This window comes from Dendrobates tinctorius, unplaced genomic scaffold, assembly GCF_039654945.1.
Source record: "Dendrobates tinctorius isolate UK_male_01 unplaced genomic scaffold, ASM3965494v1 ptg000112l, whole genome shotgun sequence".
In the NCBI taxonomy this organism is placed as follows: Eukaryota; Metazoa; Chordata; class Amphibia; order Anura; family Dendrobatidae; genus Dendrobates; species Dendrobates tinctorius.
The window spans coordinates 3,024,672-3,049,558 of NW_027361780.1; the positions used below are offsets into that span (position 1 = coordinate 3,024,672).

Here is a 24,887-nt window from a genome sequence, read left to right on the forward strand (position 1 = left end):
CATCCTTGCTCGCCTAGGTACCTTTCAACATTAGTGATGTCCAAATTGGAAGGGATTTGGAGTTCTCTTGCTGCTCCAGTGAAATTCGTACCTCTGTTGGAGCGAATATGCTTCACAGGGCATCTGATTGCGGTGAAGCGTGGAAACGCATTTATGAAACGTGAAGTGTCCATAGACTCGATTACTTCAATATGGACAGACAAGTGAATAGAACTGCCCAACACTTTGCTTCAGTATTGGCTTTCCTAGTGCATTGAGTAGCCACGGACCCAGGACCGAATACATCTAGTCCAACATTGGTGAAGGAGGGATTGGTACTGAGTCTGTCGGATGGAAGATTGGCCATCTTCGGATTTTGGAACAAGCCACGGAGTTTGCGACACGTAACACAGTTGAAGATGAGTTTGCTCATGCTTCTTTTTGCGCCAACTATCCATAGACCAGCCACCCACAGATTTCCTTCGGTGAACAAACAGCCTTGGTGTCTCACCAAGTCATGATGATGCTGAATGAGCAGGGGTGTGACGTGATGACGCCCAGGAATTATTACCGGGTGTTCCTCTGAAACTTCTATCTCGGCTTCTTGAAGACGGCGAACTACTCTCAGCAGCCCGTCTTGATCAACAATTGGGTCGAGTTTCTTTAGCACGCTGTCTCCAGGAATAGGTTGTCCCTTGTTGAGGTTGTCTTCGACTATTTGGGTATCCATGATGTCTAGGAACATCCTATCTTCTATGGACCTTGCTGCCTTGTTGTCCTCCTTTGTCCTGTGGAAGACTGTACCTCCCATGTGGTCTTGTTCACCTTCGCAGGAGTGGTCTTCGTTGATAGGTGCTGAGAAAGGGCAAGGTAGTGGAGTGCTGTTTGGCAATTCCTTTGCAAGCAGACTATTGTGACATGACTGGAAGAGAGATGTACGTCCATTTTCTAGTGTACTGGTAAGCATACTGTTGACTGAGGCCGGTTTGTGTGCTCCTCCTTGCACTCCAGGATGGTCGGTAGCGATAGGCAGGTTTGGCCATCTATGGACTCCACCTTGTATCCGCTTGCTTTTCTCCCCGCCGTCTCAACGGTACCTGAACACGTCCTCAGGGTGTAGGGAGAACCAGGGCCTACAATGCTGAAGTTGTCAAAGAAGATGGACCTGGCTAGAGACCTGTTAGTTTGGTCATCCAGGATTGCATACATCTTGAAGGCTTTGTCCTTGAAGCCTGCAGGATAGACTCAGACAAGGCAGATTTTTGAACAGGATCTTCCTCCTGTGAGTCCCCTACAGATCTCCGTACATTTAGAGCTGACCTCAGGGGTGTCTTTGTCAGTGTCCTTCTGCTTCTCATCATGCTCCTCTGCTTGTGACAACACTCGTGGAGTTGATCCAGGGTGCATGGCTGTATTGTGATCCGTGCTGCTGCATTCAGCACATTTCACGCTACCGTCACAGTTCCTGGCGAAGTGAGAGGTTGTGGCACAACATTTCAAACAGATGTTGCTCTCCTTGAGGAAACCTTTGTGATCCTCCAAAGACTTCTCCCTGAAGGTTCTGCATTTTAGTAGAGGATGTGGTTTCTTGTGTAGAGGACAATTTTTACTGAGATCCTGAGGCTTGCTCTTGTCTGGAGGGGTTTTATTCACCTTAAGAGGAGGGCCTGTGGAAACAATGTTAGTTTTGTGGACTGCCACGGGTGTCCCACTGGGTTTGGCACCGGAGGCAGTGGAACATCACAGAGTAAAGTCAAAACTAGGATCATTTTTAGTCCTAGATTGTTTGGTGACAAAATCAACAAATACAGTGAAAGGAGGGAATGATACATTATGATTTTGTTTATACTTTGAACCACATGTAATCCACTTTCCTTGTAGGTTGTAAGGAAGTTTCTGTACTATCGGATTGACACTCTTAGCGGTGTCTAAGAATGCCAATCCGGGCAAGTATCCTTCCTGCTGGGCAACCTGCAACTCATTCACTAAATCTTTCAGTTCTCTAAGCTTTAGATAACCTTTAGGTCCTATCTTAGGAAAATCATCAATTCTTTTATATAAAGCATTCTCTATAACTTCTACTGTCCCATAGCATTCATCAAGTCTTTCTCACACTTTATGTAGGGTTGTGCGAGGATGCTTTACATTAATGTCTCTCAGTCTTTTGGCATGCTCGACTGACTCACTTCCGAGGCACTTTACCAGGAGATCTAACTCCTCACTACAAGAAAGGTCCAGACCATGAATGGCGTTCCGGAACAAGGCTCGCCATGACCGATAGTTCTCTGGTTTATCAGTGAACTTTACAAGTCCCTTTGTAACCTGTTCTTGGTGGGCAAGGAACTTTTCAAGGTCCATGGTGGCTCCGTCAGTGCTGGCATGAGCCAATGTGTAATAGTCATGCCTAGTGTGTGGTGCATCACCATACCTGTAAGACTCTTCTGACTCCGGATAGTCTGTGCGGTACCTTGTCAGTGAAGAAGGTGTCTCTTTAAGGTGGGATGGGAGCTGTACCTTCTTCTCAGTGAAACGGTAGCTGTGGGCGACATCTCTGTGCTGGACGTCTCCTCACCTATGGTAGTGAAGCTAGGGGTTGTATCGCTGGTAATTGGCATGCGCTGATCGATAAGATGCTTCAGGGCCGTCATCTACACCGGAATGTAGACGGATGTACTCTGCGATGCGTTGCGCTGGATCTTGCTGCTCTAGATCTGGTCCGAGAATGTTGCTGCGTCTCTCATAATCAGGATCATTCATAGCTTCCAAATACTCTGCTTTAGCTATTGCAGCTGCTGTCTCTTTGTCTGCAGCAAGTCTTTCTAGTTCTGCCTGTAAGTGTGCGGTTTCGGCCTCTCTCTCTGCTTGCAGACGTGTGGTTTCGGCTTGCAGACGTGTGGTTTCGGCCTCTCTCTCTGCTTGCAGACGTGTGGTTTCAGCTTATCTCTCTGCTTTCAGACATGCGGTTTCGGCTTCTTGATCTGCTTGTCTCAGCTTTAGATGCATCTCTCATTCGGCGAAGGAGGATCTTGCTTTGGCTGCCTCGGCTTCGGCACGAGCGACAGCAGCGAGCTCTGCTAATGATGACCTGCCAGAACTTGCTCGTGACCTTGTTTTGAGTGAGGATGTGCTTTTCCGAGACATTGTGCATTTAGCTGAGTACTGCTGAGTATATCGGAGGGAAACTGAGTCTATGCGTGGCGGGCTTCCGCATGGCGGGAAAGATGTAGCACTTCTTGGCAGGCTGCAGTAGCGTTCTGCGGCTGTATGGTGGCTGCTGTGATACCAGTATTCAGAGCAGTGTAGGTGTTAGCGGTCCCGTACAGTCTATGCAATCACCGCGTACGACCGGCGGTCCTTTACTGAACCCTGGGCTCTTATTTCCTGCGGTTGTATGGCGGCTGCTGTAATACTCGTATGCGGAGGTGTCTGGGTGATAGCGGTCCCTTACAGTCTGCATGACCACCACCTGTGACCGGTGGTTCCATTTTTACTGAGCTCTGGCGACTGTATGGCGGCTGCTGTAGTACCCATATGCAGAGAAGCTTGGGTGATAACGGTCCCGTATAGCCTGGGTAACCGCCGCTTGCGACCAGCGGTCCGTTTTTACTGAGCGCTTGGCTCTTATCCCCTGCGGCTGTATGGCGGCTGTTGTAGTACCCATATGCGGAGTAGCCTGGATGATAGCAGCTCCGTATAGCCTGAGTAACGACCGCCTGCGACCGGCGGTTCCATTTTTACTGTTCTGCCTTCTTCCACGTATGACGCTGTGTGGATTCCAGCATATGGCTTAACCTTTCATCCCCTCCCAGAAAGACTGTATATGGGTGCTTAAGTCCATTATTTTTTGGGATGATATGGACAACGATGGGAGATGATAACAGATGGTATAGTAGAACACAGTTATGGATGATTGAGTAGATTGTTGTACAAAATGTGGACGATTCAGGTAAAAACGGAATCCGCTTGTTATAGCAATGGTTTTGCAAAGAGCTGAGCTACACACATGTGGGCTGCTCAGGAGACGCTGGAGAATGGTTACATGTTGTTTACCAAGACTAGAAGAAGGGGCGGTTCTGAACAATTAAGCATTCGAGGAACAGAAAATTACAAACACAGGAATAAAAGGAGAAGGGCAACTTATAACACCTACTGGCGATAGCTGGAACAGCACTTAAAATATCTAGCTGCACAAAATGGGCAGAACCGTTCTTATGGTACTTTGTGTTTGCTAACTGTGTAAGAAGGCTAATAGATGGTTAGAATACCCTTGAAAACCCATGTGCAAGTATGTTAGCACAACTGAAAACAGTTTGGCTGATTAGAGGAGCTATGAAGCTGACCTTCATTTGAGAATCTGGAGCATTACATTTGTTGGTTCCATTAAACTCTCAAAATGGCCAGAAAAAAAGAACTTTCATGTGAAACTCGACAGTCTATTCTTGTTCTTAGAAATGAAGGCTATTCCATGCGAGAAATTGCCAAGAAACAGAAGATTTCCTACAACGGTGTGTACTACTCCCTTCAGAGGAGAGCACAAACAGGCTCTAACCAGAGTAGAAGAGAAGTGGGAAGCCCCGCTGCACAAATTAGCAACTAGACAAGTACATTAGAGTCTGTAGTTTGAGAAATCGATGCCTCACAGATCCTCAACTGGCAGCTTCATTAAATAGTACACGCAAAACGCCAGTGTCAACGTCACCACTGAAGAGGTGACTCCGGGATGCTGGCCTTCAGGGCAGAGTGGCAAAAAAACAGCCATATCTGAGACTGGCTAATAAAAGGAAAAGATTAATAAAGGCAAAAGAACACAGACATTGGACAGAGGAAGATTGGAAAAAGTCTTATGGGCAGACAAATCCAAGTTTGAGGTGTTTGGATTACACAGAAGAACATCTGGGAGACGCAGAACGAAAAGATGCTGGAAGAGTGCCTGACGCCATATGTCAAGCATGGTGTAGGTAATGTGATGGTCTCGGGTTGCTTTGGTGCTCGTAAAGTGGGAGATTTGTACAAGGTAAAAGGGATTTTGAATAAGGAAGGCTATCACTCCATTTTGCAACGCCATGCCATAACCTGTAGACAGCGCTTGATTGGAGCCAATTTCATCCCACAACAGGACAATGACCCAAAGCACACCTCTAAATTATGCAAGACCTATTTAGGGAAGAAGCAGGCAGCTGGTATTACAGTGGGGCAAAAAAGTATTTAGTCAGTCAGCAATAGTGCAAGTTCCACCACTTAAAAAGATGAGAGGCGTCTGTAATTTACATCATAGGTAGACCTCAACTATGGGAGACAAACTGAGAAAAAAAATCCAGAAAATCACATTGTCTGTTTTTTTTTCATTTTATTTGCATATTATGGTGGAAAATAAGTATTTGGTCAGAAACAAGCAATCAAGATTTCTGGCTCTCACAGACCTGTAACTTCTTCTTTAAGAGTCTCCTCTTTCCTCCACTCATTACTTGTAGTAATGGCACCTGTTTAAACTTGTTATCAGTATAAAAAGACACCTGTGCACACCCTCAAACAGTCTGACTCCAAACTCCACTATGGTGAAGACCAAAGAGCTGTCAAAGGACACCAGAAACAAAATTGTAGCCCTGCACCAGGCTGGGAAGACTGAATCTGCAATAGCCAACCAGCTTGGAGTGAAGAAATCAACTGTGGGAGCAATAATTAGAAAATGGAAGACATACAAGACCACTGATAATCTCCCTCGATCTGGTGCTCCACGCAAAATCCCACCCCGTGGGGTCAGAATGATCACAAGAACGGTGAGCAAAAATCCCAGAACCACGCGGGGGGACCTAGTGAATGAACTGCAGAGAGCTGGGACCAATGTAACAAGGCCTACCATAAGTAACACACTACACCACCATGGACTCAGATCCTGCAGTGCCAGACGTGTCCCACTGCTTAAGCCTGTACATGTCCGGGCCCGTCTGAAGTTTGCTAGAGAGCATTTGGATGATCCAGAGGAGTTTTGGGAGAATGTCCTATGGTCTGATGAAACCAAACTGGAACTGTTTGGTAGAAACGCAACTTGTCGTGTTTGGAGGAAAAAGAATACTGAGTTGCATCCATCAAACACCATACCTACTGTAAAGCATGGTGGTGGAAACATCATGCTTTGGGGCTGTTTCTCTGCAAAGGGGCCAGGACGACTGATCCGGGTACATGAAAGAATGAATGGGGCCATGTATCGTGAGATTTTGAGTGCAAACCTCCTTCCATCAGCAAGGGCATTGATGATGAAACGTGGCTGGGTCTTTCAACATGACAATGATCCAAAGCACACCGCCAGAGCAACGAAGGAGTGGCTTCGTAAGAAGCATTTCAAGGTCCTGGAGTGGCCTAGCCAGTCTCCAGATCTCAACCCTATAGAAAACCTTTGGAGGGAGTTGAAAGTCCGTGTTGCCAAGCGAAAAGCCAAAAACATCACTGCTCTAGAGGAGATCTGCATGGAGGAAAGGGCCAACATACCAACAACAGTGTGCGGCAACCTTGTGAAGACTTACAGAAAACGTTTGACCTCTGTCATTGCCAACAAAGGATATATCACAAAGTATTGAGATGAAATTTTGTTTCTGACCAAATACTTATTTTCCACCATAATATGCAAATAAAATGAAAAAAAAACAGACAATGTGATTTTCTGGATTTTTTTTTCTCAGTTTGTCTCCCATAGTTGAGGTCTACCTATGATGTAAATTACAGACGCCTCTCATCTTTTTAAGTGGTGGAACTTGCACTATTGCTGACTGACTAAATACTTTTTTGCCCCACTGTATATCTGTAATGGAGTGGCCAGCGCAGTCACCAGATCTCAACCCCATTCAGCTGTTGTGGAAGCAGCTTGACCGTATGGTACGCAAAAAGTTCCCATCAAGCCAAACCAACTTGTGGGAGGGGCTTCTGCAAGCATGAGGTGAAAATTCTCTAGAATGCCAAAGGTCTGCAATGCTTTAATTGCTGCAAAGGGAGCATTCTTTGACAAAAGCAAAGTTTGAAGGAGAAAATTATTATTTCAAATAGAAATCTTTTTTTTGAGCCTTGTCAATGTCTGGACTAGATTTTAAATTACTTTGATTAATAAAGGTATGAGTTTTCAAGAAAACACAAAATTGTCTGGGTGACCCTAAACTTTTGAACGGTAGTGTATATATATATATATATATATACATATATATGTGTTTCTCAATGACATGTATATATATATATATATACAGTATATATATGTATTCTATGTGTATACTGTATATCTATTCGTTCTTTGGTGTTTTAACCTGTCAGGAGCATGCTCAGTTAAAAAAAACGGATCAGTCGCCGGCATCCGTCATTTGACGGATGACGATGGATCCTGCGCCCATAGGCTTTCATTTTAGCAAACGACGGACAGCGAAGGATCCGACGGATTTTTCGACGGATGAAACGTGAGGCCATCCATCGCAATTCATCGCTAATACAAGTCTATGAGAAAAAACAGATCCAGCGGCATCAGTCGCCGGATCCGTTTTTTTCAAAAAATGACGGAGTGTGACTGATAGTAAAAAGCTGATGTGTGAAAGGGGCCTTATCCTGGAAAAATAGTTGATTCCTTCTGCTCAGGCAATGTTTCCCAACTATGAGGACTGATTTTTCTAGCAGGACAATGCACCATGCCACCCAGCTAGGTCAATCAATGTGTGCATGAAGGACCACCACATCAAATCCCTGTCATATCCAGCCCAATCTCCAGACCTGAACCCCATTGAAAACCTCTGGAATGTAATCAAGAGGAAGATGTATAGTCACAAGCCATCAAACAAAGAAGAACTGTTTAAATTTTTGTACCAAGAGTGGCATAAGGTCACCCAAAAGTGTGAAAGACTGGTGGAAAGCATGCTAAGACGCATAAAAGTTGTGATTGAAAATCATGGTTATTCCATAAAATATTGATTTCTGAACTGTTCCTGAGTTAAAACATTAGTATTGTTGTTTCTAAATGATTATCAATTTGTTTTCTTAGCATTATTTGAGGTCTGCAAGCACTGCATTTTTTATTATTTTGGCCACTTCTCATTTTCTGAAAATAAATACAAAATTTAGTGCTTGGAAATTCATGTTGTCAGTAGTTTATAGAATAAAAGAGCAATTTACATTTTACTCAAAACTAGACCTATATAGAGAAAAATCAGTGGTTGTCAGTGAGGCTGCCAGAGTCTCTGGCTGACCTGAAGTGAACTCGATAGCGTGGGAAAGTTTCTGAACTTTTTCCCAAGCTGACAGATCACCTCAGGTCAGCCGGGGACTCCACGCAGCCTCAGTGACGTCAGTGGTACTCGGTGAGGCCGTGTGGTGATTCTGGCTGACCTGAGGTGAACTGACAGCATGGGAAAAAGTACAGAAACTTTCCCACACTAATCAGTTCATCTTCGGTTAGCCGGGGCACCTGCGCAGAGATGAATTCATTCATTCTGCAGTGGTTTACAGTGGGGCTGGTAGCATTAGCACTGGTCCCTGTTGTAAACTAGTTAACCCCTTGTGATGGATTGCAGCGGGGGACCACCTGACTGAACGACATAGAGGCATGTATATTGTTGTTTTTTTATTTTATCTTTTTTACAGAACAAAGGCTTTTTTGGATTGGCAGAATAATGAAGTTTGTCAAAAACTTTGTTTATTTATTTCATTAAAATATTTTTTATTTAATGTGTGTGTTTCTTTTTTTTACCCTTTACTATTCTATGGTTAATAATGGAGAGGGGTCTTATTGACACCTCTCCATTATTAACCTGTCTTAATGTCACCTTTCAATAGCAAGGTGACATTAACCCATTATTATTAACCCATAAGCCACTGCTAAAGGCCATGGAAATAGAGAGGCTATGTGTCAGAAAAGGCGCATCTTATAGATGTGCCTTTTCTGGGGTGGCTGGGGGCAGATTTTTTTAGCCAGAGGGGCCAAAAACAATGGTCCCTCTCTAGACTATTAATATCTGCTCTCACTCACTGGCTTTTCCTCTCTGGCATGGGAGCCCAAGCAATTTTTTTCCGCGATTATAGCCTTAAATTTAACCCCTAGAGTTCCAAATTTTTCCTAACACAAGTTATTAAATTGATTAAACACTGATATACATAAATCGATTTGATATTACATGGTTTACTATATGTAAACCATGTGTCATATAATGTCGGGTTCGTGAATGATTTTACTGAAGCCAGCAATTGATTTAGCGGCTATTATGCTATGTAGAACTCTATGAACTATAAATATATATATACTGTATTTGTGTCTCAATGAAATGTATATACACTGCTCCAAAAAAATAAAGGGAACACAAAAGTACCACATCCTAGATATCTCTGAATGAAATATTCCAGTTGCAAATTTTTATTCATTGCATAGTGGAATGTGTTCAGAACAATAAAACATAACAATTATCAATTTAAATCTAAATAAATATCCCATTGAGGTCTGGATTTGGAATGATACTCAAAATCAAAGTGGAAAATCAAATTACAGGCTGATCCAACTTCAGTGGAAATGCCTCATGACAAGAAAAGACGCTCAGTATTGTGTGTGGCCTCCACGTGCCTGTATGACCTTCCTGCTGTACAACACCTGGGCATGCTCCTGATGAGGCAGTGGATGGTCTCCTGAGGGATCTCCTCCCAGACCTGGACATAAGCATCCGCCAACTGATGGACAGTCTGTGGTGCAACATGACGTTGGTGGATGGAGTGAGCCATGATGTCCCAGATGTGCTCAATCGAATTCAGGTCTGGGGAATGGGCGGGCCAGTCTATAGCTTCAATGCCTTCATCTTACAAGAACTGCTGACACACTCCAGCCACAAGAGGTCTCACATTGTCCTGCATTAGGAGGAACCCAGGGCCAACCGCACCAGCATATGGTCTCACAAGGGGGTCTGAGGATCTCATCTCGGTACCTAATGGCAGTCAGGCTACCTCTGGGGAGCACATGGAGGGCTGTGCGGCCCTCCAAAGAAATGCCACCCCACACCATTACTGACCCACTGCCAAACTGGTCATGCTGAAGGATGTTACAGGCAGCAGATCGCTCTCCACGGCATCTTCAGACTCAGTCACATCTGTCACATGTGCTCAGTGTCAACCTGCTTTCATCTGTGAAGAGAACAGGGCGCCAGTGGCGAATATGCCAATCCTGGTGTTCTGTGGCAAATGCCAAGTGTCCTGCACGGTGCTGGGTTGTGAGCACAACCCCCATCTATGGACGTCGGGCCCTCAGATCATCCTCATGGAGTCGGTTTCTAACTGTTTGTGCAGACACATGCACATTTGTGGACTGCTGGAGGTAATTTTGCAGGGCTCTGGCAGTGCTCCTCCTGTTCCTCCTTGCACAAAGGCGGAGGTAGCGGTCCTGCTGCTGGGTTGTTGCCCTCCTATGGCCCCCTCCACGTCTCCTGGTGTACTGGCCTGTCTCCTGGTAGCGCCTCCAGCCTCTCAACACTACACTGACACAGCAAACCTTCTTGCCACAGCTCACATTGATGTGCCATCCTGGATGAGCTGCACTACCTGAGCCACTTGTGTGGGTTGTAGAGTCCGTCTCATGCTACCACGAGTGTGAAAGCTCAACCAACATTCAAAAGTGACCAAAACAGCCAGAAAGCATTGGTACCGAGATGGGGTCTATGGTCCCCACCTACGGAACTACTCCTTTATTAAGGGTGTCTTGATAATTGCCAATAATTTCCATCTGTTGCCTATTCCATTTGCACAACAGCATGTGAAATTGATTGTCAGTCAGTGTTGCTTCCAAAGTGGACAGTTTGATTTCACAGAAGTTTGATTTACTTGGGAGTTATATTCTGTTGTTTAAGTGTTCCCTTTTTTGAGAAGTGTATATATATATACACTCACTGGCCACTTTATTAGGTACACCATGCTAGTAACGGGTTGGACCCCCTTTTGCCTTCAGAACTGCCTCAATTCTTCGTGGCAGAGATTCAAGAAGGTGCTGGAAGCATTCCTCAGAGATTTTGGACCATATTGACATGATGGCATCACACAGTTGGCGCAGATTTGTCGGCTGCACATCCCTGATGCGAATCTCCCGTTCCACCACATCCCAAAGATGCTCTATTGGATTGAGATCTGGTGACTGAGGAGGCCATTTGAGTACAGTGAACTCATTGTCATGTTCAAGAAACCAATCTGAGATGATTCGAGCTTTATGACATGGCGCATTATCCTGCTGAAAGTAGCCATCAGATGTTGGGTACATTGTGGTCATAAAGGGATGGACATGGTCAGCAACAATACTCAGGTAGGCTGTGGCGTTGCAACGATGCTCAATTGGTACCAAGGGGCCCAAAGAGTGCCAAGAAAAAATTCCCCACACCATGACACCACCACCACCAGCCTGAACCGTTGATACAAGGATGGATGGATCCATGCTTTCATGTTGTTTACGCCAAATTCTGACCCTACCATCCGAATGTCGCAGCAGAAATCGAGACTCATCAGACCAGGCAACGTTTTTCCAATCTTCTACTGTCCAATTTCGATGAGCTTGTGCAAATTGTAGCCTCAGTTTCCTGTTCTTAGCTGAGAGGAGTGGTACCCAGTGTGGTCTTCTGCTGCTGTAGCCCATCTGCCTCAAAGTTCGACGCACTGTGCGTTCAGAGATGCTCTTCTGCCTACCTTGGTTGTAACGGGTGGCAATTTGAGTCACTGTTGCCTTTCTATCAGCTCGAACCAGTCTGCCCATTCTCCTCTGACCTCTGGCATCAACATGGCATTTCCGGCCACAGAACTGCCGCTCACTGGATTTTTTTTCTTTTTCGGACCATTCTCTGTAAACCCTAGAGATGGTTGTGCGTGAAAATCCCAGTAGATCAGCAGTTTCTGAAATACTCAGACCAGCCCTTCTGGCACCAACAATCATGCCACGTTCAAAGGCACTCAAATCACCTTTCTTCCCCATACTGATGCTCGGTTTGAACTGCAGGAGATTGTCTTGACCATGTCTACATGCCTAAATGCACTGAGTTGCCGCCATGTGATTGGCTGATTAGAAATTAAGTCTTAACACACAGTTGGACAGGTGTACCTAATAAAGTGGCCAGTGAGTGTATATGTGTGTGTCAATGACATATATACATATATATATATATATATATATATATATACTATGTGCATACATGTATTCTATCTATCCAAAAATATTCTTTAACTACATAAATAGTAAGAATCTAAAAATTGATAGTGTTGGCCCCCTTAAAAATAGTCTGGGTGAAATGGTGGATGAGGATGAGGAAAAAGCCAATATGCTAAATGACTTTTTTTCATCAGTATTTATACAAGAAAATCCCATGACGGATAACATGATCAGGGATAAAAATTCTCCATTAAATGTCACCTGCTTAACCCAGCAGGAAGTACGGCGGCGTCTAAAAAGCACTAAAATTGACAAATCCCCGGGCCCGGATGGGATACACCCCCGAGTACTGCAGGAATTAAGCACAGTCATAGATAGACCATTATTTTTAATCTTTAAAGATTCCATAATAACAGGGTATGTACCACAGGACTGGCGTATAGCAAATGTGGTGCCAATATTCAAAAAGGGGACAAAAACTGAACTTGGAAATTATAGGCCAGTAAGTTTAACCTCAACTGTGGGTAAAATCCTGGAGGGTTTTCTAAGAGATACTATACTGGAGTATCTGGAGAAGAATAACCTTATGACCCAATATCAACATGGGTTTACAAGGGACCGTTCCTGTCAGACTAATCTGATAAGCTTTTATGAAGAGGCAAGTTCCGGACTGGACCTAGGGAATGCAGTGGACGTGGTGTACATGGACTTTTCAAAAGCTTTTGATACGGTGCCACACAAAAGGTTGATACATAAAATGAGAACAATGGGGATAGGGGAAAATATGTGTAGGTGGGTTAAGAGCTGGCTCAGGGATAGGAAACAATGGGTGGTTATTAATGGAGCACACTCAGACTGGGTCACGGTTAGCAGTGGGGTACCACAGGGGTCAGTTTTGGGCCCGCTTCTTTTTAACATATTTATTAATGACCTTGTAGGGGGCATAGAGAGTAGAATTTCAATATTTGCAGATGACATTAAACTCTGCAGGGTAATCAATACAGAGGAGGACAATTTTATATTACAGGAGGATTTATGTAAACTAGAAGCTTGGGCTGATAAATGGCAAATGAGCTTTAATGGGGATAAATGTAAGGTCATGCACCTGGGTAGAACGAACAAGATGTATAATTATGTGCATAATTGTAAAACATTGGGCAAAACAGTCACTGAAAAAGACCTGGGTGTATGGGTGGACGACAAACTCACATTTAGCGGCCAGTGTCAGGCAGCTGCTGCAAAGGCAAATAAAATAATGGGATGCATTAAAAGAGGCATAGATGCTCATGAGGAGAACCTAATTTTACCTCTATATAAGTCACTAGTGCGACCACACTTAGAATACTGTGTACAGTTCTGGTCTCCGGTGTATAAGAAAGACATAGCTGAACTGGAGCGGGTGCAGAGAAGAGCGACCAAGGTTATTAGGGAACTAGGGGGTCTGCAATACCAAGACAGGTTATTACACTTGGGGTTATTTAGTTTGGAGAATCGAAGTCTTAGGGGGTGATCTTATTACAATGTATAAATATATGCGGGGACAAAACCAAGACATTTCTAATGATCTTTTTACTCTTAGACCTGTGACGGGGACAAGGGGGCATCCTCTACGTCTGGAGGAAAGAAGGTTTAAGCATACTCACAGACGCAGATTTTTTACTGTAAGAGCAGTGAGACTATGGAACTCTCTGCCATATGATGTTGTAATGAGTGATTCCCTACTAAAATTTAAGAAGGGACTGGATGCCTTTCTTGTAAAGTATAATATTACAGGGTATATACACTAGTTTCCTTAATATTGCGTTGATCCAGGGAGCTAGTGTGATTGCCGTATTTGGAGTCGGGAAGGAATTTTTTTCCCCAATGTGAAGGTTACTGTTTGCCACATGGGTTTTTTTTTGCCTTCCTCTGGATCAACATGTTAGGGCAAGTTAGGATAGGATATGGGTTGAACTAGATGGACTTAATGTCTCACTTCAACCTTAATAACTATGTTACTATGTTGCTATGTATGTTATTGTAACATGTCAGTGTGATTTTACAGTACAGTGCACTGAATTGCCGGCTTTTCTAAAGGACACTGGTGAGTATTTACACTGGATACTAAACAGCAAATGTCACATTAGACTTCTGTCCCTATCTTACCCATACTATTTGATAAATCTTTGTCTACCCTTAATAGTCCAAATCTGGGATTGCCTTACGGTATATAGAATTTGCTGCTATTCATATGTTCTGCACTGGATTGCATTGCTCCCCTATTTATTTCCCTCCTTAGTAGACATGTTTACATCGTTATTGATGATGAATTTTTAATATATGGTAAATAAAAAAAGTGATTTTTAGTTTAGATTCTTGTATTGGTGGTCTTTGTAAACTACATCCTTTGGTGTTTTTCTCTGGTTGTTTTTATGGTATGGGAGTACTCCACCACATATTTGATATATACATTTAGTGGGGAGTGTATACCTCTTGTTCCCAGCCCAGCTTGATATTATGTGTTTTCTGAACATTTTTGTACTTGGATAATGAATTAGAAGAGGTTGAACTTTGTGCACCTGTATCTATTTTCCACCTACCGTAGGTAGCTATTTAAAGGGAACCTGTCACCCCCCCAGGGCATTTTTAAGTTAAAGAGCCACCTTCAGCAGCACTAAGGCTGCATTCTGTGAAGGTGGCTCTTCTGTTTCTGACCCCCAGTAACGCTGAAATATCGACTTTCATAAATAGCTCCTCATACCTGTAAAGTGTCCCATAGGTATGGTGTGTCCCCCTGTATCAGTCGCCTACCATCCGTCCATCATGCCTCTGTCCTGTGTCTGGGCACCGCCCACCATCCATCCATCATGATGCCCCTCTGCGTCGCTGCCTCCTCCTGTTTTGAATGGGCAGGTGCTGGCATTCAAAACAGGAGGAGGCAGCGACGCACAGGGGCATCATGATGGACGGATGGTGGGCGGTGCCCAGTCACAAGACAAGGGGCATGATGGACGAATGGTAGGCGGTGCCCAGACACAGGACAGAGGCATGATGGACGGATGGTAGGCGGCTGATACAGGGGGACACACCATACCTATGGGACACATTATAGGTATGAGGAGCTATTTGAAAAGTCAATATTTCCGTGTTACTAGGAGTCAAAAACAGAAGAGCCACCTTCACAGTATGCAGCCTTAGTGCTGCTGAAGGTGGCTCTTTAACTTAAAAACGCCCTGAGGGGTGACAGGTTCCCTTTTACTACAGTGGAAATGTGTTAGGCAGGTGTGCAGGTGTTAAAAGTTTTTTTTTTTTTTTATAAATTAACCAAATGTAAAGTGATTTAAAAAAATAGAAATCTAAATAAAATCATTATTTGGTGTGACCACCCTTTGTCTTCAAAATAGTATTAAAATAGCAATTATTCAAGATACACTTGCATACAGTTTTTGAAGAAACTCGGCAGGGAGGTTGTTCCAAACAGATCTTCTGTGGATGTAAGTGTGCACAAATCCTTTTGTCTCATCTTTTTATCCCAGACAGACTCAATGATGTTGAGGTCAGGGCTCTGTGGGGGCTATATCATCACTTCCAGGTGTCACCGGGTTACCGCAACAGTGTGGAGTCAGAAGACCGCAGGGTCTGATTACTCCTACTCCGGTGCTGAGAAGAAGCACTTCTCCTTTATTTTAAATGTGTTTATTTCTTGTGGCAGAACAGGGGTTAATAGGCCATTTTGGGAATCCCTGTGCTCACAGCTGAGCTCGGTTAGCCACTCCATTCCCATGTATAATCTGGGCTCTGTTACAAATCCTTGTTAGAGCAAGAATTTGCTATATGGCTTGGGAGGGAGTTCTAACTCAGAAGCTAAGGCAAGGGTGGAGGTCCTAGCATATTTACCTTCAGAAGTATCCCGGGGAGCAGAGCGAGTTAGGGCACCCCCTAGTGTTAGGGACTGGAGAGGAGCCCCTGGTCCTGGGTCGCCCAACAGCTGTGTCATGACTTTTGCTCTGACCGTAACCATTTTTTCTGATCCATTATGGACCCAATCACTGCTCTGACAAGGCAACTGCAGCAGCTCAGGCGGGAGGTGGCAGATTTACACATGGGGGTTTTGCAGCACTCTAATACATCTGGTATGGGAATCTCATCTCTCAGGCAAACCATTGTGGAGCCCAAGATCACTTTACCTGACAGGTTCTCTGGGGGGCGTGACAAGTTTGCTGTGTTCTGGGATGCCTGTAAACTGTACTTCAGACTACGTCAGGTTTCCTCAAGTACAGAGGACCAACGTGTGGGATGGTAATCTCGTTCCTCAAGGGGGACCCTCAAGCATGGGAATTTTCTCTCCCATCTGACTGTCGCTTCAGATGGTGGAGAGATTTTTTCTGGCACTGGGCCTTATATATGATGACTCCAATCGCGTCTCCTTAGCCGAGTCCACACTGCGCCAACTTTAGCAAGGAGACCAGCCGGCCAATGATTATTGCTGAGTTCTGGAGGTGGGCCACAGACACCAAGTGGAATGACCCCGCATTCCGTAGTCAGTTCTGTGAGGGGCTCACAGTAAGAGTGAAGGATGCATTAGCTCTGTATGAGTCTTCTGACTCCCTTGAGGCAGCCATGTCTCTGGTGATCCGGGTTGATCACCGTCTTTGCCAGAGACATAGGGAGTCACCTCTGTGTGCGGGAGGTCCGGGGTCAAGGGAGGTTAGCACTGAGCCTACTGAGGAACCCATGCAGGTGGGGGCGGCACCTCACTCTGGTAAACTGTCTTTTGTCTGGCGCAAGGGGTGAGTGTGTAGGAGGGTGGACAAATGCGTGGACTCGGACAAATGTAAATTGTTAAAATGCTTATGTGCCACATGACATGTATGTCTGTCTGGTGTATACTGTGCCTCATATTGTTGTAAATATGTGGTTACTGTTTATTGCAAAGTTGCAGTTAGGGCTGTGGCTACTAGGGGGAGACAGAGTGCAGGGAAAGGAAAGGCCTTAAGAACATCTAAGTCTAGGAAAGGCCAAGTCATGGTGGGCAGAGCTAGTGGAACAGGAGAAGGGGATTTCCAGGCTGAAGGGATAAAAGAGGGAGGTTCCGAGACCTAGGGGAGAGAAGAGCTCAGGAGGAGACAGAGGAGAGAGCCAGAGAAGAAGAAAAGAGAGAGCACAGAAAGGGGGTGGCTCTGGAAGACAGCGGAAGGGACAGAAAGCCTGGGGTACTGAACTGCTGGAGAGCTGGGCACTGAAGCGAAGTAGGTGTGGCAGCGGGTGGACGGGCCGAGTAGGTGATTGCTGTGGCCGTTGGGCCTAAGGCAGCTACAGTGAGAGAGTCTGAAACGACATTGCACCGGGGAAGCAGAGGAGGAAAGGAGGAGACATGTTTAAAGGTACTCAGGCAGGTGTGTAGGAGCTGTCCGGAGTTGTTGATGCTGTTAAAGGAACCTAAATAAAAGAAACTGTTTGAACGTCTATGGGCTCCGGTCTCCAGTCTTTTGGAATACACTTCGGCCGTTGCAAGGTATGGAGTGTGCTGTAGGGACCACCCCCCAGTTGGCACACGTTCCTACATGTGCTTCAATTGTGGTAAAAAGGGTCATTTTGTGGGCACTTGTCCCTCCCAATCACATAGCAAACAACTGCCAGGAAAACTAGGTGGCCCGGGTGGCGGGGAGGTTAGCAACCCGAGTGTGCTCATCATCTCCGTGGGTAAGACACAATTTTTCCTACCAGCTGTAATCCACCTCGGTGGGTTTCAGGTGGACGTGTCTGCATTTCTGGACAATGGGGCAGGGTTTCATTTGATTGACACTAGGTTCGTCCAGGTCCAAGGTCTCATCCCACATACTCTGTCCAGACCCACACCCATAATCACCATCGACTCTGCCCCATTGAGACGTGCATTTTACTCGTCATCCGAGACTTACAGCTTCAGGTGGTGGCAATGCACACTGAGGTGTTAGACTGTTATGTGCTAGAGGGTCTGCCCTCGCCTGTGGTACTGGGACTTCCTTTGCTCACTCTGCACAATTCTGTAATAGATTGGCAGATTCAGAAAGTAGTAAATTCGAGTGTGTATTGTCAAGAACACTGCTTGGGTACCAGCTTGGCTAGGGTGGATACCCAGTCTGTGCCTAGTTACCTGTCGGATTTTAGGGATGTGTTGTTGAAGCAGGGGTGCCAAGAAATCCCTCCCCATCATCCTTATGATTGTGCCATTAATCTCATTTGTGGTGCCAAGCTGCCCAAGAGCAGACTGTATAATATCTCTGGTCCAGAGAGACAGGCCATGAAGGACTAAATCGAAGTGTAACAGTTATGTAGGTACTATGGAATCTGATTGCATGGGATAAAATAAATCTGAGACCAAAGTTGAGTTATAAACTGTATTTAAACAAATTAAGAAGTACAACATAAACTAACAGAGACTTTCCTGCAATTACAGCGAAATGCACAGCACAAAACGGAAATGTCCAGCAAACATAATAGCGGGGCGCGACAATACACACAAGTCCAGCAGTAATATGAAGCAAGAGAGCAAACGGCACTTATATGTGGAAGTCCAGCAGTACTAAGAAGCAAGAGTGCGACCGGCACTTATACGTGGAAGTCCTGAAATATGGAGACAGAAGAGCCGACACCTTTCATGGAATTCCAGAAATACACGGGTGGAGCATAACAAGGAGAAGGTCTCTAAGTGTACCGTTTGGGCTGAAAAGTCCCACTCAAGTCCAGCACGGCAGCCTGCACAGGCACAGTCCAAGGAGTAATAGTAATGTTAAATTCTTACAGACCACAGCAGTCCCAGAAATGTATAGCTTCTCACTTAGAAGTCTGGACAACTGGTAACTTCAGCCAGGATCAGGAAGCAGCACAGAAGACTGAAAGCAGTTGGAAGTGATGAGGCAGAGCACCGAGTAACAAGCAGCAGCAGGAACTCCAGAAGCAAGCCAGGAGGAAGCTCAGAAGCCAACAGCAACAAAATACTCAAGCAAGGAGGATCCCCGAAAAGGTCTTAAATAGCATGACAACAGGAAATTCAAGGACAGGGCGAAGTACCAGACTCCATCTTGGACAAGGGCAAAACAGACACCAATCGAACATCTGGAATTCTTACACGCGGAAAGCCTGGCTAAAGCTCATATCAGACCATACTCATCCCTCATTGCTGCAGGGTTCTTTTTTGTAAAGAAAAAAAATAGGGGGTTACGCCCTAGCCTAGATTTCCGTGAACTTAATACGATCACTGTCTGTGATCCTTATCCCCTCCCTCTCATTCCAGACCTCTTTAATCAAATTGTAGAGGAAAAATGGTTTTCTAAGATGGACCAGGAGGTGTATAATCTCATCCGCATTAAAGAGGGGAATACGTTCAATACGCCTGAGGGACACTATGAAAATCTGGTGATGCCTTTGGGTTGATGAACCATTTCTGTGTCGGCTGAGCGCTAGTGTTTTTAGTCTGGGAAGGAGCCAATATTGATGGCCCTTTCCATCCTATTAATATCAGCCCCAGCTGTCTGCTCAGCCTTTGTTGGTTATTAAAAATAGGGGGGACCCCATGTCATTTTTTTGGATCCCATGTTTTAATAACCAGCAAAGGCTATGCAAACAGCTGTGATGTGTTATCAATAGGCTGGGAATCTCCATGGATATTGGCCCCTTCCCAGAATAATAACATCAGCTCACAGCTGTCTGCATTCCCTTAGTTGGTAATTCCAAAAAAGGGGGGACCCCATGCCATTTTTTTAAATTAATTATTTATTTAATTGGTTAAATATGGCTAAAACCTTCTCTTTGTGGTTCACCATCTTCATATTACGGGGCTTCCATGAAAGGTGTTGGCTTCACTGTTTGCGTATTTCTGGACTACCAAGTACAAGTGAAGGTCGCACTCTTACTGCATATAATTTCTGGACTTGCTTGCATTAGCAGGTGCGCTCCGCTAGCATAGCTGCTGAACATTTCTGTTTTGTACTGTTTTAACCTTCGATGTAATTTCAGTAATTCCTCTGTTCGTTTATGTTTACTTTTGCTTTGTCAATACAGTTTGTTTGTCTCAACTTTGGTCTCAGATTCGTTTATTCCACGCAATCAGATTCCATAGTACCTTCATATATATTACAGCAATTTTCTAAACAGCGCTTCTTCTGCTACTTTTCCACTTGCGACTGATCAGATATAATCACTCCTGCTATTAAGGATTGTACTATTACCAAATTACTGATACATTTACACATAACCGGTTTATTATTAACATATTGGATGCTCTATGGATGTCTTGAAAAACGTATTTAAAGGGAAACTACCAAGGTTAGACTCAAGTTGGCTGTAATTCATCTTTCATTGTGTGTTGGCACCGAGTCCCACCCACATGCACATTTAATCTTAGACTACTTTGTATGTCAGTTCTTCACTTCAAAGGAAAACAATGGATTGTTCATCTAAGTGTCCATTTACACGGACTGACTAACGGCAAAAAAGACCCCAAATCGGTAAACATTTACTGATCAGGAGTCATCTATCTAATAGCCTGTTCACACAAGGAGACCACAATAAACAATCTGCACTGAGCGCTCTATAATGGATCATTAAGAGCACATAGGTTGCTTTGGTTCTCAGCAGTGCGAGTACTATTTACACAGATTTTCACCTGACTGATGAATGAGCGTTTTGCTCAGGTAATCGGCAGGCTGTTTACAATGAAAGATTATTGTAAATTGAGCATTCTTAAGAACGCTTCTTCACAGTAATCTTTCAGTTTAACTGCAGCTTAATGCATAGGTCCACTAATGCAATTGATGCTTTTTGTAGTCAAACTCTGTGCTATTTGATAGAGGCCCAAATGAGGGGCCCTCAAAAAGAAAAGGCTTTTGTAGCATATGTATTAAAAAATATATTTACATAGTATCTTTATGACTGATGAAGTATATTGCAATATATACTTTTATCCATTTTTTTCTTTACATACGTGGTCAAAAATCTATTAAAATGAACAAATGAAAGTCAGACATTGCTTTTCAACCATGCTTCCACAGAATTAAAAAAAATAAATAAATAAAACTCCTGAAATAGGCCTGGACAGAAATGATGGTACCCCTGAAAATAATGTGACAAAAGGGACATGTTAAATCAAGGTGTGTCCACAAATTAGCATCACAGGTGTCTACAATTTTGGAATCACTGAGTGGGCCTGTATAGATGGCTACAGATACACACTGTGCTGTTTGGTGACATGGTCTGTATCACACTCAACATGAACCAGAGGATGCGAAGGAAAGAGTTGTCTCAGTAGATTAGAAAGAAAATTATAGACAAACATGTTAAATTTAAAAGTTATAAGACCTTCTCCAAGAAGCTTGAAGTTCCTGTGACTACAGTTGCACATATTATTCAGAAATTTAAGCTTCCTGAGACTGTAGCCAACCTCCCTGGACATGGCCACAGGATGAAAATTGATGACAAATCAAAGAGAAGGATAATACGAATGGTAACAAAAGAGCCCAGAAAAACTTCTAAACAGATTAAAGGTGAACTTCAAGCCCAAGGAACATTAGTGTCAGATCGCACCTTCTGCCATTGTAGGAGCCAAAGTAGACTTCATGGGAGACAACCAAGGAGGACACCATTGTTAAAAAAAAATAAGAAGCCACACTGGAATTTGCCAAATTACATGTTGACAAGCCACAAAGCTTCTGGGAGAATGTCCTATGGACAGATGAGATAAAAATTTAACTTTTTGACAAGGCACGTCAGCTTTATGTTCACAGACGGAAAAATTAAGCATATGAAGAAATGAACACTGTCCCTACTGTGAAACATGGAGGAGGCTCTGTTATGTTCTTGGGCTGCTATGCTGCATCTGGCACAGGGTGCCTAGAATCTGTGCAGGGTACAATAAAATCTCAAGACTATCAAGGGATTCTAGAGAGAAATGTGCTGCCCAGTGTCAGAAAGCTTTGTTTCAGTCGCATAGGTCTTGCAACAGGATAATGACCCAAAACACACAGCTAAAAACACCCAAGAATGGCTAAGAGCAAAACATTGGACTATTCTGAAGTGGCCTTCTATGAGCCCTGACCTAAATCCTATTAAGCATCTTTGGAAAGAGCTGAAACATGCCGTCTGGAAAAGGCAACCTTCAACCATGAGACAACTGGAGCACTTTGCTCTTGAGGAGTGGCCAAAATACCTGTCAAGAGGTGCAGAAGTCTCATTGACAGTTTCAGGAATCGTTTGATTGCAGTGATTGCCTCAAAATTTTGTGCAGCAAAATATTAAGTTAAGGGTACCATCATTTCTGTCCAGACCTATTTCATGAGTTTTTTACTTTTTAAAAAATTCTGTGGAATGGTCTTTTTTGTCTGCAAACTTTTTTGAGCTTTTTTTAAGAGCAAAAGAAGTCACATGTTCTGCAAAACATTTCAAAAATTTTGTATGCATATAATCACTCTGAGTGAAGCTGAAGAACATTTGCACAAAAATATTGCTACTTATTAAAATGCTGCATTTATTAAATCAGTCTAACACATTTGCAATGAGCCAAATTGACTTAAAAAAAAATCAGAAAATGAAATGAACAACAAAAGAAAACTTTGAGAGGTGCAAATTTTGATGAATTTTTCACAAATAAAAAAAGTCGCTAATTAAGTGCTATTCACGCTGATAAAATGGCAAAAACGCAATGATGTATCCCGATCAATCCATCTTCTCGTGTAATTTCAGTCTCTCAACGCACTTGCAAAAAAGTCACTATGAAATGAAAAACTGATGCTTGGTTAGATTCTATGTGATTATTGCTTCTTCTATTGTTTCCTGAGTGCCTAGTATACATGGGGTACACCAGATACTCATCTGGATAAGTTTCATGTATTTTATAGAACTGTATTTCCATTTAGATGTAAAAACAACCCCTCAGAATCCTTAATTGTTGAAATATATGAGCCAGCATCCAAAAGAGACGGCAAAAATTGTGTTTTACTGAAGATAAAATGTACTCATGGCATCAGGATCGTGACGTGATTCAACATCAAGTTATTTCAACAAAGTTTGTTACCATAACAATATATATATATATATATACTGTATAAAAAAAACTACAACTCAACCATTTACATTGACAGATTAGGGTTAAAGACCTTGATTTCTTTTTCCTTCCTTTTCCACAATAAACACAATGGTCAACCTTCCCCCCTTTGTTCTGATGTGATGAAAAAGGACAAAAGCAAGTGGAAACATCAGCAAGGAGTGTTGTGGTAGAGAAGGCTGATTTACTGGCTAGTGAGAATTGAAATGCTTTTCTGAATACATCTATATGATTGTCTCTTAATAGCGGAGCCATTGCTTAAAGCACGGTTGTTTTTGTCCTTGGAAAAGTCATTTCAATTTCAGAAATATAGGAAAAGCCATTTAGTCTAATCCCTATATGACACAGAGGAGATGGCCAGTTCACGGGAAAATCACAGTGTAGCTATAAGCTGCTGTTGTCCAAGCCTAGAATTGTGAGATGTTCTCCGAATACACCACCAGACTTCTCAGTGCCACAGTATGATCCCACCCCATGTGCACATCATACTATATGTACATACTTATAATACCAGATGAATACATTACATGAAAATATATTTGATCTAATACTTAATGATCCTATTTCCACATCTTAAGAAGGTTTCTCAGAACGACAAGTGCAATATATCCTTATTATATTCTGAACTCCACCAAGACATATTTTCCCAGTAACAATAATCATCTTAAATGAAAATTATCTGGACTCTGAACAGAAATCTCTCTGATCCAGGGGCAATTAAAGTGAAAGCCTAATTCCCCTGATCGCAGAGAAGATCCAGGACTGCTATCTTGTTAAGTGCTTTGTTAATTTTGATTGCTATGGCAACTGACCCCTTTCCTTAAGCTTTCCCTGTAGGTAAATTCATCATATTTTGTACATAGATCCCCCTGCATATAAACATATTAGAGACCCCCTATATTTTCAGCACTCACCTTATATCCAGGTCGCAAGCATAGTGAGAAGTTTATTGCTGTAGACACAGAAGGGAGCAGTTGAAGGAAGTCTTTGGCATAGTGCAATGCCTCCAAGGCTCAGAAGCTTCATAGATGATGGTGCTGAGCTGGTAGTGGAGCATCCTTTTATGGGGTAGTTCCCAGGTCAGATACTGTGAGTGTCCATCTCTGTCATCAGTCACAGCTCTCCATGCCTGTGGTCTGGAGACTTCCAGCAGCCATCCCTCCTGCTCTGTGTCTTGTAAGGTTGAGATCAGTGGCGCCCTCAGCAGTTGTGCAGGGGAATCAGCTGACAGGCTAATGGTGGGCACTGTCAGGTTTCAGCACTGGGTGTGTGGACAGCTCCGATCACAACGCTAGCCTGGCAGCTGTGCGGTCCTCCCCCTGCTGCTGCCACATCCAGCATGGACCTGTGCCTGGCACTGCTCCTCTCTGCCCAGGGTGACAACTAGCACTGCCTCACTCCTGGGATTTGCACCTCTATGTGCTAAACCTTTTACATTCTTTTGAAGTTCAGATTCAGTAAAGTACAAGTCACACTGTTTCAAGGGAGATTCCTTCCATTTTTCACATCTGTAAAGGTTCATGCACACTATGCATTTTTGAGGCACGTTTTTGCATACAAATGCATGAATATTGGCAAATTTAGACAAATTCAGCACCAGTTATCACAAGTTTAGTTTTATTTTTTTCATGCAAATATGTTTTGTGTTTTTTATTTCATTTTTTTTCTGCAGGTTTTTCATGCAATGTTTTGGGTCTTTGCTTCTCCTATGACATCACA

General features: G+C 43.6%; 1 protein-coding gene across 1 annotated transcript in view; it reads right to left on the reverse strand.

The window, feature by feature from the left end:
* Positions 1-24,501, reverse strand: part of LOC141100971 (cyclic nucleotide-gated channel cone photoreceptor subunit alpha-like) — a 111,411-nt gene extending 86,910 nt beyond the window's left edge. The window contains exon 1 of the mRNA XM_073589742.1: positions 24,083-24,501. The gene's annotated coding sequence lies outside the window, so the exon portion shown is untranslated. The remainder of the gene's footprint in view (positions 1-24,082) is intronic.
* Between the last annotated feature and the right edge of the window lie 386 nt (positions 24,502-24,887).